Genomic DNA, 14447 nt, shown 5'->3' with positions numbered 1-14447 from the left:
ACGCGGATTATCATTCTGGAGGCCCTAAAATGAAATGATTTATTCCAAGGATTATAGTTCCAGGGCCCTAATATGTAAGAATTTATTCCAACGATTACGGTCGTAAATAATTGGGGCTCACTTTCAATTATGGTTCTATTTGCTTAGGGTTTATTCAACGGATTACAGTTCAGAGAGCCCAAAAATGTAGGGATTTATCCAAAAATTACAGTTCTAAATACTCTAAATGGATTGGGTTCATTCCAAGGATTACATTTTTGCTGGCCCAAAAATGTTTGGCTTTATTCCAAGGATTAAAGTTCCGAAACCCAAAAATATACTTTTATTCCAAGGATTACGGCTCTGAAGGACCTAAATGGTTAGCGTTCATTCCAAGGATTACGGTTCTGATGGCCATAAATTTAGGGATTCATTCTAAGGATCATGGTTCTGAAGGCCCTAAAATGCAGAGATTTATTACAAGGATTGTGGTTCTAAAAACCCTACATGGTTGGGGTTCATTCCAAGGATTACGGTTTCAAAGGTCCTAAATTGTAGGGATATATTCCAAGAATTACTTTTCTGATGCCTCTAATATGTAGTGATTTTTTTTACAAGAATTGTGATTTTGAAGGTCATAATATGTAGGGATTTATTTTGGGGATTACGGTCCTGAAGGTCCTAAAATGTATAGATTTGTTACAAGGATAATGGCCCTAAATAGTTGGGTTTATTCTAAATTATGGTTCTACAATCCCTATATGTTTAGGGTTTATTCTACGGATTACGGTTCTGAAGGCCCAAAAGTGTGAGGATTTATCAACAAGATTACAGTTCTAAAATCTCTAAAAGGATGGGGTTCATTCCTAGGATTATAGTTTTGCTGGGCCTAAAATGTATGAATTTATTCTAAGGATTACGGTCCTGAAGGCCCGAAAATGTACGGATTTATTCCAAGAATTAAAGTTCTGAAGGCTCAAAACTGTACAGATTTATTCCTAGGATTATGTTTCTGAAGAACGTAAATGAATGGTTAGCGTTCATTCCAAGGATAACGGTTCAGAAAGCCTTAAAATCCAAGGATTGCAGGTCTGAAGGCCCTAAAATGTAGAGATTTATTCCAAGGATTATGGTTCTAAAAGCCCTAAATGGTTTCGGTTCATTCCAAGGATTACGGTTTCAGAGGTCCTAAAATGTAGGGAATTATTCCAAGGATTACGGTTCTGAAATCCAAAATGGTTGAGGTTCATTTCACACATTATGATTCCGAAGGCCATAAAATATAGAGATTTATTCCAAGGATTACGGTTCTGAAAGCCTTAAATGGTTAAGGTTCATTTCAAGGGTTACGGGTTCTGAAGACTAAAATATTGGGATTTATTCGAAGGATTAAGGTTCTGAAAGCCTTAAATGGTTAAGGTTCATTTCAAGGATTACGGTTTTGAAGGCCATAAAATATACGAATTTATTCCAAGGAATACAGTTCGGACAGCCTGGAATTGTTGAGGTTCATTCCAAGGATTGCCATTTTGATGGCCCTAAAATACAGGGATTTGTTCCAATGATTACTGTTCTGAAAGCCTTAAATAATTTACGTTCATTTCAAGGATTACGGTTCTAAAGTCACCTACCAATTAGGATTTATTTTCAGGGCCAGGCTTTTTAAGACTCAAAAGTATTGGGTTTCATTCAATAAATTACATTCATTAACGCCCCCAAACGATTGCAATTTCTTTCATGAATTAAAATAAAAAAAAAAAAGTGGGATTTATCAAGTGGATTACGGTTCTCAATGCTGAAGAAGATTGTTTCAATGATTACGGTTCTGAAAGCCTTAAATAATTTATGTTCATTTCAAGGATTACGGTTCTAAAGTCACCTACCAATTAGGATTTATTTTCAGGGCCAGGCTTTTTAAGACTCAAAAGTATTGGATTTCGTTCAATAAATTACATTCATGAACGCCCCCAAACGATTGCAATTTCTTTCATGAATTAAAAAAAAAAATAAATTAATTAAAAAGTGGGATTTATCAAGTGGATTACGGTTCTCAATGCTGAAGGAGATTGGGATTTATTTCATGGATCATAATTTGGAAGACCCGAAACGATTGCAATATATCCAGTGGGTTACGGTTTCGAATAATCCTGAAAACTTATTCAGTAAACTATTCCAAAATATGAATCAATTGACCTGTACAAGCAGACACACTGTCTCTCTCGTTACCACTAGTATCAATACCACTAACCAAGGTCTATAGACCTTGCCACTGACAATGTCAGCCTGTACAACTAAAATAAGTGTTTCTAGGAATAATTTACTGAACCAAAGTTGTTCAGCGAGTCAAGCTCTATCATATAAGACTAGTTTTGCCTATCTATCTACTGTATATTCTCCAAATGATCAAAAACTAGTTTTGCCTATCTATCCATATTTTGCACTAGTTTTGCCTATCTATCTATATTCTGCAAATGATCAAAAACTAGTTTTGCCTATCTATCTATATTCTGCAAATGATCAAAAACTACTTTTGCCTATCTATCTATATTCTGAAAATGATCAAAAACTACTTTTGCCTATCTATCTATATTCTGAAAATGATCAAAAACTACTTTTGCCTATCTATCTATATTCTGCAAATGATCAAAAACTAGTTTTGCCTATCTATCTATATTCTGCAAATGATCAAAAATTATTTTTGCCTATCTATCCATATTCTGCAAATGATCAAAAACTAGTTTTGCCTATCTATCCATATTTTGCAAATGATCAAGACATTGTTTTGCTTATCTATCCATAGTCTGAAAGTGATCAAAAACTAGTTTTGCCTATCTATTCAAATACTGAAAATGAGTAAAAACCCAGATTGTAACATTTCGTCTGGGGATTATTAAGAATTAACCCCCGCCCCTTTGCTAAACCCCAGGATTGAGCAACTTACGTCTTATTTCCGTTATGGATGAAGAAGTAAAGTGGATTTTAATTAGCTCTTCAAATATCTCGTTTCAACATCATGAAAAGACTTTATCCATTTTTCAAAGTAATTACTATTACTTGTGTGGATTATAGTTCTAATGATTCATACTAGCCCAGCGGCATAGTAAGAAATATGAAACCAATTGTTCAAATTGTTCTAAAAGCACCAAAATTGGCACACATGTGGATTAATACATTCTGAACAATTTTGGATATGGAGGCATTCAAGATTCTCCCCGTAGCACATTTGGCGGCCATTTTTCAAAATGGCCGCTATTTACCGTTAGCGTCATTGAATACGTACCATAATTTGTCTTTTTGTGGATGCTAAAGGTGATAAGTGTGCTAGAGGTGATAAGTATTGTACAATTACACATACTTCTGTGCTTACCAAATAATTTGGCTACCATTTCACAAGAAAATGAATTTTACTTTGCAGCGGCAGCGTTGGTGGCAGTGACGGCGGCTGCAGTAATAGTATAGTGTTGATAGTCATGGTGCTTGTAGTAGTAACTTGTGGTAACATGGTGGTGTTTTGTGTCTTTGCAGGTGAGGCAGCAGCAGCACCACCTGACATCAGAGACGCGTTGTTCCAGACTGCAGCCATGGCAAAGAAGTTCCAACTGGTCGATACTTTTGAGCAACGTACTCCCACAACACCTCCTGAGACAAACTGGAAGCTGTGTCTTGTATGTCAAGAGGAGACAACAGAGTCACTTGTATGCCCAGTACTGTCTAAACGCCGAGACCCTGGGAGTGGATACACGACAATGGCTGCAAACTTGGTCAAATTTGATGAACTCGGAGAACTGCCAAGAACTGTTCAGTTACAGAGACTAGATGAAGGACAAGGTGTTGAGGCGACAATGGTTGCCCACCAGGCCAAGTGGCATAAAACATGTATGCTCAAATACAATAACACAATGCTACGAAGAGCAGAGAAGAGACGCATCGCAAGCAGCTCAGCATTTGATAGTACTGACAATGTCCAGGCCAAGCGCGCCAGAACACACTCTTCAGAAGCCACTACCAGCGGCACCTCCTGCTTTTTCTGTGGAAAGTCTGGCACAGAGACCCTACATGAAGTAACAACCTTCCAGGTGGACACACGCGTACGGAAGTGTGCAGCGCAAGTTAGGGACAATGAACTCATAGCCAGGCTCAGCATGGGTGATATGGTGGCTCTGGAGGCCAGACCCGTGATGGGAATCTAGAAGAGTTCTTCAGGCATGAAAATCAGCAATGCCCTCCAGCTTTATCTGACGGAGGGAGACTGTACCTAGGGAGCAAGAGTGACTTGCTGGTGTGCCTTGAAGGCCATGCTGAGCCTCAGTTTGAAGCTCCTACTGTCACTGCTGTTGTCCTCGATGGAGCAGTAATCGTACAGATGTTGAAGCCGGGTACTGCCAACACGTTCGAGGAATATGCACAGCAAGTGTTCATCCCATACGTTGTACAACGTTTCCAACATGTATCACGTCTTGACCTTGTGTGGGACAGCTACAGAGCAGATTCCCTGAAGGCATCAACCAGAGAACAGCGTGGAAAGGGAGTACGTCGGCGTGTTGTCGACTCAGCAGTCATACCAGGAAATTGGCAAAGTTTCCTGCGAGTTGATAGCAACAAAGTGGAGCTCTTCAGCTACCTCTCCACCATGCTTGCAGAGTCCTTTCAAGAAGAAGGCAAGGAACTGGTCGTCACTGATGGGGAGCAGGTGATCTGTGTTCCACAGCAAGAGGATGTCAACTCACTCGCACCATGCAACCAAGAAGAGGCAGACACCCGCATGATGCTACATGTAGCACATGCTGCACAACATGGTCACCACCAGATACAGGTTCGAACAGTAGACAGTGACGTCGTGGTCCTAGCAGTGATGGTAGTCCAGAAACTACCAGCTGGAGACGAACTCTGGGTAGCCTTTGGGACAGGCAAGAACTACCGCTACATTGCAGCCCATGAAATAGCTTCCTCCCTTGGTCCAGAGAAGGCATGTGCTCTTCCAATGTTTCATGCCATCACAGGGTGTGATACTGTGTCAGCCTTCGTCGGACATGGGAAGAAATCTGCCTGGGCAACATGGAACACGCTGCCAGAACTCACTGATGCCCTGCTGAGTCTGGCAAATGCACCCACAAGCATCCAAGAGGATACAATGCATGTCATCGAGAGGTTTGTCATACTCCTGTATGACCGCACAAGCAAATGCAAGGACGTCAACAAGGCGAGAAAGCAGCTCTTTGCAAAGACGAACTCTGTTCAGAACATCCCGCCAACCTACGCTGCTCTGGAGCAGCATGTGAAGAGATCTGCCCTTCAGGGTGGTCATGTCTGGGGCCAGGCATTGGTACCAACGCCCGTGCTCCCTCCACCAACAGACTGGGGCTGGCATCGGAGTGATGATGGGCTCTACACACCACTCTGGACCACACTCCCTGAGGCATCCAAGGCCTGCTATGAGCTGGTGTCTTGCGGATGCAAGAAAGGCTGCAAAAACCGCTGCAAGTGCAAGAACGCTTCACTGCAATGCACTGGTCTATGTTTCTGTGAAGGCGAATGCCAGTAGATTGGGACAGAAAACTTGCTAACCAACATTATGATCTGTAGACATTCATAATTCTGGTGACCAGATTTGAAAAGTTCGGAATCATAATTAACATAGTGTGGCAAAATCTACGTTATTGTATTACATGTATGTACTGCAGGATTACACAAGTACTGTGCCTAGAGACTGGGCTTTTGGTCGACTATATAACTACAATCTGACCATACTGTAAACTTCCCGTACTCTGTGTATTATTTTGACTAGCAATTTTGCCAGCAATTTGAAATAAAAAAGCAACTTGAGCAATTAAAGTGTGTTCCTGAAATCAGGTACTGGTTATTAGAGGTATTATGTCATTGAGTATTGAAATCTTCATCAAATGTCCACTTTTTCCACAAAATGGCAGCCAGTTTGGGGGCCATTTTTGAGAAGATTCATCTAAATATCTGTTAAACATTTATTGATGTTAATTCTGATGTAAAAAAAGGGAATTTTGGCCCATCTAGCACCAAACTAACGACACATAATGAAGTCTATGTAATGACGCTAATGTTAAATGGCGGCCATTTTGAACAATGGCCGCCATATCTTCCTAAGGGCTAATCTTGAATGCCTCCATATCCAAAAATGTTTAGAATATATTAATCTACATGTGTGCCAATTTTGGTGCTTTTAGACCAATTTGAACAATTGGTCTGCTATGCCGCTGTACTATACCAAATACTTCTGAATAGCCTGGCATGTTTCATAATATTGTAAACTGAAAGCAATTCAGGATATAAAATCCGATTGCTTATAGCTCTGAAGACACCAAAACGATAAGGGATCTTATTACATTGACGATCCAGATTTTTATTACATTGGTGTTAGAGTTCTTATCTTATTAACGATTAGGATTCTTATTACATAATGACAATGAAGATAACGAGAAGTCCGGGGTATATTTCATGCATTATGATGTTGAATATCCCGGTTGATTGAAATTTATGAAGTACATTATAATTCTGAAGACGGGTTATTTCTTGAAGACCAAAATCTGTCTTTCACAGTTTAAAGGTGACTCACTAATTAATTTTCTTTTCAATCATTCTCGTCACATTTCTACAAAATATATCATCTACTCTTTCTCCAAAGCTAAGTATAAGTAACTATGAGAGTACCAGTGTTTTAATAGTTCAGAATAGGTTAAATGCTGCTTTAAAGGGTATGCGCTTAGAGCGCTCGATCTTTCTGGGTGTTTTCTTCTATCTATAAATAATGTCATCGCTACTCATCTTAATCAATTCAAATTCAATTTTTTATGACTTCACATGTGGATATTATATTTCGATGATCAAGATTATTGTTGTTAATAAACAACAATCACAAATAACCCATTATTTACTGTTCTTAAAATATTTTAGTTTAATTGTTAATTACTCCTCTTATTTCCTTTTCTCGCTTTGCTATTTTCTCTGTTGGAGCCTTTGGGCTTATAGCATCCTGCTTTTCCAACTAGGGTTATAGCTTAGCAAGTAATAATACCTCCCCCAGATTGTGCAATGCAACTGAAAGTACATAAACTAAGTGGGTTATTCATTATAAACCAATCCATCATGTGAGTAAAACCCAGCTTCAACAATATACAAACACTGTTTCATTTAATTTCCACTGATATGAAGGGTTATTTTTCGCCAGAAGCGAATTCCTTGAAAACATCTACGCTTTATAAAGGACGACATTTTTCATTGTTGCAAACTATCACAAATGGATGTTTTCACAAGGTTGGTTAATATCACCTCACCCAATTTCAATATATTCCTTGAGAGAGAGAGAGAGAGAGAGAGAGAGAGAGAGAGAGAGAGAGAGAGAGAGAGAGAGACTCGCAAGAAAAAATTAGGACCCAATGACCCAGAGAGAGAGAGAGAGAGAGAGAGAGAGAGAGAGAGAGAGAGAGAGAGAGGGGGGGGGGTTCTTCTGTCTTGCAATTTTCAACGACCCTTAACCCAATTATCTGGAACGCTCACTGATCTTCGTTGCCACAACTTGAACGTATTACAAGGATTCGCTTTCGTCGTCCAACTGGACGGCCATTCCCAAAAACAGAAACTGCTCTCTCTCTCTCTCTCTCTCTCTCTCTCTCTCTCTCTCTCTCTCTCTCTCTCTCAGGAAAAAAAGAAAATCCCATTAACATATTAGAAGGATTACCGACCCAGTTAGAAGTTTCAGCCATTCGAAAATACCCGTGGGTGTGTTTTAAGGGCGTGGGAGTCTGAGGCTGCACTATAACTGGTTGGTTCAGGCAAACTTCCATTAGCTTATTTTCTTAATAGTGAAAGTTTCGGTAAAGTTTACCAAGGTTTTTAAACATTAGCGTATATCTGGTGACCCAGAAAAGCTTCCCGGACAGACTTGTATTAGGTTATTTTTTTTTTAATAAAATTGATGCTTGCTTTAGATTGCCAAGGTATGGTGAGAGTTTCGGTAAAGTTTATTCAGGTTTTAAAATGACATTAAAGGTTTAAATTCCACTCATGAATAGACGAGGCAAGGGACAGGGACACTGCCATATAGAGACTGACCATTTATACATATGATCATTGCCCGAGGACCTCTCCACCCAAGCTAGGAACTGGGAAGGCCAGGCAATGGCTTCTGATGATTCAGCAGGTAGACCTATAGGCTCGCCCAACCCCTATCCTAGTTCACAAGGATGGTGAGGTTATAAACAAATAAAAAAAAACTATCGAGCTTGAGCGGGGCTCGAACCGCAGTCTGGCAGATTGTCAGCCATGAACGTTTCCAATAGGCCACCACTACCCATTAATCTATATCAGGTGACCCAGTTAGTCTTGAAAATATACAGGAATTGATTTCTGTCTTTATACGAGGTATTTAACATTTTCCTTGGATTAAGTTTACGTTGATTGAAAATTTTGGTTTCATGAGCCATTTCGCTCTGTCCTATTAAAAGAGCAATTTCTAATAAGGACCAATATTTCGGATCAACTCATTAAAATTTAGAAAAGCACTCTGCGAGTGCAAACTTCCGCTACGGCAGCATATTTCTCGAAACCAGAATCATTTTAGACCGTAAACGTATTTGAAGTGTGTGTGACAACCATGTGCGAACTTGGGGTCGAGAGTAAGGTTAATTCGATCGATCTTTTTCTTGACCATGACCCTTGACCTAGGGTGTTCAAAATTGAATCACTGCCACGTCTTACCGTAACTATTAATCCCTGAATGTTTCAATAGTCTATGAATAAATTTGGGCCCAGGAAGTTGTTCACAAACCATCAGATAAACCGGGGCGAAAACATAACCTCCTCCCAACTTCGTTGGCGGAGGTAATCATACTTAATATGTCTCATTTTGAAAGGTTAATGAAATCAGTTAATAAGTAAGATGTATGTCGAAACTTCATAGGTAATTAAAAGTACAAAAACCAAGTATAGGACTGAGACGAGATTAAAAAATTTCCAACTTATGTGATATAGAAAAAAAGAAAAGCGATTGCATAAATAGCACAAAAATGCAATTTCCAACTAACGATCGCAATAAGGGAGGAAACTAATCTCTCGCAAGCATTCCGTTGCTTGTGGCAAACAATACGTGCCTTTCCATAAGATAGAAAAAAGGTTTGGTGGTTATTGGAGATATTCGATTAAGGAAAGAGGCAATAAAAGAAGCGAAGAAGAAAATCCTAATTAATTTTGTTTTTTAATTAAGACGGATACGAACCACTTCAGAAATTAGGTCGCACAAATTGCCTCACTGAGGGTTTTGCCGAATATATATTGTGGAAATATTCAATAATGTTGTTTCAGCTGTAGGTCCAACGGAGTTACATATGAGGGACCCTTGAAGCTGCGTTACACAATTACATACACACGCATATATTCATGCATAACTATGTATAAATATAAATAATTATATACATAAATATGTATGCAAGTTATATATATATATATATATATATATATATATATATATATGATTAAATAAATAAATATATATATATATACACACATGTATATATATATACATATATACATTATATATGATTAAATAAATAAATATATATATATACACACACATATATATATATATATATATATATATATATATATATATATAATGTAGAAGCCCTGCGTCAATAGGCGTAGGAGGAGATGATATATATATATATATACATATATATATATACCGTATATATATATATATGTATATATATATACCGTATATATATATCATATATATGTATGTCTATATTTATCTATTTATAGAACTCTCTCTCTCTCTCTCTCTCTCTCTCTCTCTCTCTCTCTCTCTCTCTCTCTCTCTCTCTCTCTCTCTCTCTTTATATATATATATATATATATATATATATATAGATATATATATATATATATATATATATATATATATATATATAAACACACACACACACACACATATATATATATATATATATATATATATATATACTGGGCGCTGGAGAGGTAGAAGGTGTCATTGGGAAGTATGGCGTACCAGGTGAAAATGAGAGTGGTGAGAGACTGATAGATATGTGTTGAACAAGAGATGGTAATAAGTGCTAGCTTTTTTAAAAAGAAAGATAAAAATAAGTATACATGGGTAAGAGTGGCAAATGGAAGAGTAGTAGAAAGGGCATTAATCGATTATGTGTTGATAACTAAAAGAATGTTTGGAAGATTGAAAGACGTGCACGTGTTTAGGGGTATGGCTAACGGTATGTCTGATCATTTTTTGGTGGAAGGAAAATTAGTTGTAGCAAAAGAGTGGGGGAAAAGAGTAGGTGGATGTAAAAGGGAGCTAGTGAGGGTTGAAGAGCTAATAAAACCGGGGGTAAAAAGTAAATATCAGGAAAGGTTGAAAATGGCATATGACGAGGTGAGAGTAAGAGAAACTGGTAATTTAGAGTAGGAGTGGAAGTTAGTAAAAGAAAATTTTGTTGGGATTGCAAGTGATGTATGTGGCAAGAAGGTTGTTGGAGGCAGCATGAGGAAGGGCAGTGAATGGTGGAATGAAGGAGTGAAGGTAAAAGTGGAAGAGAAAAAGAGGGCTTTTGAAGAATTGCTGCAGAGTAATAGTATAGAGAAGCATGAAAAATATAGAGAGAAAAATGTGGAAGTAAAGCGCAAGGTACGTGAGGCAAAGAGGGCAGCTGACCTGAGGTGGGGTCAGGGATTGGGTCAGTCATATGAAGAGAATAAGAAGAAGTGTTGGAAAGAAGTGAAGAGAGTAAGGAAGGCTGGCGCAAGAATTGAAGAGACAGTGAAAGATGGAAATGGAAGGTTGTTAAAAGGAGAGGAGGCAAGGAAATGGTTGGCGGAATATTTTGAAAGTTTGCTGAATGTTGAGGATAATAGGGAGGCAGATATAATTGCTGTTCCAGGTGTTGAGGTGCCAGTGATGGGAGATGAGAATGAGAGAGAGATTACAATAGAGGAAGTGAGGAGAGCACAAGATGAAACGAGAGTAGGAAAAGCATCTGGTATGGATGGTGTGAAAGCTGAGATGTTGAAGGAAGGGGGTGTGACTGTACTTGAATGGTTGGTGAGATTGTTTAATATGTGTTTTGAGTTGTCAATGGTACCAGTAGATTGGGTTTGTGCATGTATTGTACCACTATATAAGGGTAAGGGAGATGTGCATGCGTGTTGTAATTCAAGAGGTATTAGTTTGTTGAGTGTAGTTGGAAAAGTGTATGGTAGAGTAATGATTAATAGGATTAAGGATAAAACAGAGAATGCAATCTTGGAAGTACAGGGGGGTTTTAGAAGAGGTAGGGGTTGTATGAATCAGATTTTTACAGTTAGGCAGATATGCGAGAAATATTTAGCAAAAGGTAAGGAGGTGTATGTTGCGTTTATGGATCTGGAGAAAGCATATGATAGAGTTGATAGGGAAGCAATGTGGAATGTGATGAGGTTATATGGAGTTGGTGGAAGGTTGTTGCAAGCAGTGAAAAGTTTCTACAAAGGTAGTAAAGTATGTGTTAGAATAGGAAATAAAGTGAGTGATTGGTTTCCGGTGAGATTGGGGCTGAGACAGGGATGTGTGATGTCGCCGTGGTTGTTTAACTTGTATGTTGATGGAGTGGTGAGAGAGGTAAATGCTCGAGTGCTTGGACGAGGATTAAAACTGGTAGGCGAGAATGACCATGAATGGGAGGTAAATCAGTTGTTGTTTGCGGATGATACTGTACTGGTAGCAGACACAGAAGAGAAGCTTGACCGACTAGTGACAGAATTTGGAAGGGTGTGTGAGAGAAGGAAGTTGAGAGTTAATGTGGGTAAGAGTAAGGTTATGAGATGTACGAGAAGGGAAGGTGGTGCAAGGTTGAATGTCATGTTGAATGGAGAGTTATTTGAGGAGGTGGATCAGTTTAAGTACTTAGGGTCTGTTGTTGCAGCAAATGGTGGAGTGGAAGCAGATGTACGTCAGAGAGTGAATGAAGGTTGCAAAGTGTTGGGGGCAGTTAAGGGAGTAGTAAAAAATAGAGGGTTGGGCATGAATGTAAAGAGATTTCTATATGAGAAAGTGATTGTACCAACTGTGATGTATGGATCGGAGTTGTGGGGAATGAAAGTGATGGAGAGACAGAAATTGAATGTGTTTGAGATGAAGTGTCTAAGGAATATGGCTGGTGTATCTCGAGTAGATAGGGTTAGGAACGAAGTGGTGAGGGAGAGAACGGGTGTAAGAAATGAGTTAGCGGCTAGAGTGGATATGAATGTGTTGAGGTGGTTTGGCCATGTTGAGAGAATGGAAAATGGTTGTCTGCTAAAGAAGGTGATGAATGCAAGAGTTGATGGGAGAAGTACAAGAGGAAGGCCAAGGTTTGGGTGGATGGATGGTGTGAAGAAAGCTCTGGGTGATAGGAGGATAGATGTGAGAGAGGCAAGAGAGCGTGCTAGAAATAGGAATGAATGGCGAGCAATTGTGACGCAGATCCGGTAGGCCCTGCTGCTTCCTCCGGTGCCTTAGATGACCGCGGAGGTAGCAGCAGTAGGGGATTCAGCATTATGAAGCTTCATCTGTGGTGGATAATGTGGGAGGTTGGGCTGTGGCACCCTAGCAGTACCAGCTGAACTCGGTTGAGTCCCTTGTTAGGCTGAAGGAACGTAGAGAGTAGAGGTCCCCTTTTTGTTTTGTTTCATTGTTGATGTCGGCTACCCCCAAAAATTGGGGGAAGTGCCTTTGGTATATGTATGTATGTATATACTGTATATATATATATACATATACATATATATACATATATATATATATATATATATATATATATATATATATGTGTGTGTGTGTGTGTGTGTGTGTGTGTCTGTCAAGTGCACATAAGTCTTAAAATGAATACTCCTATATAAAAAAAATGTCAAATTAAGTACAGAAGTTCTACGAAAGTCGAGGAATTTGGAAAGAAATATATCTTGATGTGATTTTCTTAACACATTTATATGAAAACGAAAGATCTTCAATCAGGAAAAAAAGCCCGAGGAATGGAGATGAAGCCTAATCATCCCCATCTATCTATAAAGGGAAGGGAGACATCCAGGAATGTGGCAACTACAGAGGCATAAAGTTGATAAGCCATACTATGAAGATATGGGAGAAGATCATTGAGAAGAGACTCAGAAATGAAACAACAATTGGTGAGAAACAATTTGGATTCATGCCAGGAAGAGGGACTGTAGAAGCAATATTTGCTTTGAGACAGATGATAGAAAAACATTGGGAGAAACAGAAAGAATTACTGTACATATGATCTTTATTGACCTGGAGAAGGCATATGATCGAGTACCACGTCAGGTGGGGTGGAGATGCGTGAGAGAAAAGGGAATCCCTGAGAAATACGTAAAAATCACCCAAGATATGTATGCGAGGGCAGAAGTAAATGTTTTCCAGTAAATGTGGGACTACATCAGGGGTCTGCATTGAGCCCTTACCTATTTGATCTGGTCATGGATGTACAGTAGTAACCCAAGGTATTAGAGATCAGTCTCCTTGGCGTATTCTTTTTGCTGATGATGTTATACTGTGCAGCACTAGGCGAGAGGTAGTAGAAGAGAAACTGGAGGAGCGGAGAAGAGAAATGGAAAATCGAGTATTGAAGATCAGCAGGAAAAAGACAGTATTTGAGATTGAAAAATGGGGAGAATGGGGAAGTTAGTTTACAAGGAGAGAGATTGAAAAGAGTTGAAAATTTAAAGTATTTAGGATCAACAGTTGCAGAGGACGGTTATCTGGGGGCAGAAATAAACCACAGAATACAAGTAGGATGGAAGAATTGGAAAAAAAGTGTGTGGAGTACTATGCGACAGGAAAATAGAGGTTAAGTTGAAAGGTACAGGACAGTTGTGAGACCGGCAATGATGTATGGAGCGGAGACGTGGGCAATAAGAACGACAGAAGAGAGGAAGCTGGATGTGGCAGAGATGATAATGTTGAGATGGATGTGTGGGGGTGATAAGAGATAAGATACGGAATAAGGTAATTAGGGGTACCACATGAGTAGAGAACTATCAGATAAGATCCAAGAAAGTAGAATGACGTGGTATGGTCATGTCATGAGAAGAGATGAACATTATATTGGGAGGAGAGTGATGGAAATGGAGGTACAGGAAAGGAGGAGGAGAGGGAGACCAAAGCGAAGGTGGATGGACTGTATCAAGGATGATCTTCGATCAAAGGGATTAACTGGTGATGAAGTGTGGGACAGAGGTAGATGGAGAACGCTGGCCAGAAACATCGACCCCACATAAAAGTGGGAAAAGATGCAGACAAAGAAGAGGTAGAAGATTCATATGAAAACGAATCATCATAAGTAGACGAAAGTATTCAGTATCACACCAAATACAAATAACATATATCCGATATTATAGAATAGGATTACATGTAGTTACTGAAAATCTTTAATTGATTTGTCGCAAATCATTAA

The sequence above is a fragment of the Palaemon carinicauda genome, chromosome 21 (assembly GCF_036898095.1).
Source record: "Palaemon carinicauda isolate YSFRI2023 chromosome 21, ASM3689809v2, whole genome shotgun sequence".
In the NCBI taxonomy this organism is placed as follows: domain Eukaryota; kingdom Metazoa; phylum Arthropoda; class Malacostraca; order Decapoda; family Palaemonidae; genus Palaemon; species Palaemon carinicauda.
Note: the sequence above shows the minus strand (reverse complement) of the source record.